Source organism: Austrofundulus limnaeus, unplaced genomic scaffold (assembly GCF_001266775.1).
Source record: "Austrofundulus limnaeus strain Quisiro unplaced genomic scaffold, Austrofundulus_limnaeus-1.0 Scaffold167, whole genome shotgun sequence".
Taxonomy (NCBI): domain Eukaryota; kingdom Metazoa; phylum Chordata; class Actinopteri; order Cyprinodontiformes; family Rivulidae; genus Austrofundulus; species Austrofundulus limnaeus.
In genome coordinates, this window is record NW_013952569.1 from 413888 (window position 1) to 416038 (window position 2151).

Here is a 2151-nt window from a genome sequence, read left to right on the forward strand (position 1 = left end):
CACACACACACACACACACACACACACACACACACACACACACACACACACACACACACACACACACACACACACACACACACACGTAGTGGTTGTGTATGGGGAGCATGGTGTTTAGGGTTCAAGAAAAGGTTGAGCAGCCAATGCAACAGAGACGTTAAGTTCAGAAGAAACATTCGACCAATTCCTCATGCCGTCACAAAAACTAAAGACGTAATCTCTTCAGATGACGTTACTTTCCTTATCAGATTACAGAAATTGTGATGACAATTCACCAAAGCAGTAAAGACCTGATTTTTGTTCTGATTGTCCCAAAATGTAAAAACAAGAACGCACAGAAGTCGAGTCTTGTTGATTGAAGTCGTTTCGCTGCTCGTCTTTTAAACCTGTGACCTACAAATCCCTCAAAAAGTCTGATAAAATATCTCCATATTTAAGAAACTTGGCATAATACACATGACTTACCCATTTTGTCATATAATCAGTGTGCATTGTCAATGCAATGCACACTGTTGTGATTCGTTTCCCATCCAAGTCATCTCCACTTTGGCATGCTTCTCCTCCTGCATACTTTATCCTAGAGCTGCCATTGTAATTTATATCTGTAAAGCTCCTGTTCCAAATGATGGCTATGCCTTTTGGTGCCTGTAATACTTATAGTTTATGAAATATTAATGTTTAAAAAATTATAATGGAAGTCAATTGAGCCTTGTATTGGTCCAATACTGCCCCATGCTGTACTTAACTTGGTACTGCACGATAGTTTAATAATATTTCAACTCAATAGTTCAGTGTTTACAATACTAATGTGATTGTATTTTGATGTTTTACTATAATTTTGTCCTAATATTGCTTTATTGTTGTAATATATTTCAAATTAGTGACAACCATTACATTGGCAATGTGGCCTCTTTCTGCACACATACAAACCAACTCCTGGCAGGGTTCTCTGCCACAGCTCCAATGGTCTAATGGTTAGTGCTGTGGGCTTTCATGTGGGAAATCAAGGTTCAAAACCCAGCAGCAGCAACTTTAGCAGAAAATCTCTACTAACTTCATATTGTCACACAATTACCCTCATTACAAACACCTGCTGACTTGACAAGCACAAACTGTTATAGAAAACACATTTGAACTTGGTCACACTTCATTCTGCAAGTCCATTGCTGAAGGCAAAGCCATGCTACATGGCAATGCACACTTGTTTTTACATCGTAAAAACCCATGTCTAGTTAGCATATTAACTTTTGAACTTGGCTCAGCTAAAGTGAAACAGGAAGTGACATCAAAGGGGAACTCTTCAAGAGAAGGAAGGCCATGGTTTTTAGAACTCTCTCTCTCTGATAGTGACAAAATAATCTAAAGAAACAGATTCTTCTCTGCAGTCTGTTATTGTAGCAATGCTCTGTTCACATGCAGGCATTCCCCTTTGACATCACTTCCTGTTTGTTCACATGTGCAACTATTCACATCACTGGTGTGAATTTATTTTTATTTTTGCAGTATTCTATCATCTTTCCAAAAATGCATTTATGTTTGTTACAAAACTTTGATGTCACAGGCTATTTTTGCTCTTTTTGACGCTCTCTTGGTTTAAAGTTTAGCTACTAAAGATGCTACATGCTAACATGCACGATGTCCAGCACTGATTGTAAGAGGGAATAGTGTTTTATTTAATTTGGGGTAAATTACAGTTTTACACTTTGGAATTTTTTAGTAGACTTAAAATTAGTGGAACCTAGTTTAGTGGAAGCTAATTGTTCTGCTAACGGTCTTCAAAGTTAGCAAAAAATCTGCTAAATATGAAGCTAGTTACGCTGTTAGAGGATTATTGGAACTGTGCCCATTGGTGCAAAAACTTCAACCGACTCAAGAATTTGTGATGGATCCAAGACAAACTCTCCTCCGAGGTTTTAGTTCATGACGACATCAAGCAGGTGCTGCAGATTCGTTAGGTGGGCCTCCATGATGGGAACCTCCAGTCCAACCAGATCTGGTGGATCCGCAAAACCCAGACTTTTCCAGTTTCTTACTGTGAGCGAACTGTGGCCTCGTTCTTACCTCGTAACATTAAGACAAAGAGATTCTGTTAAGGTAGTGAGATTTTACAAACCGACAACTGTTTTGTGAACTCAAAGGACAGGATGGGGG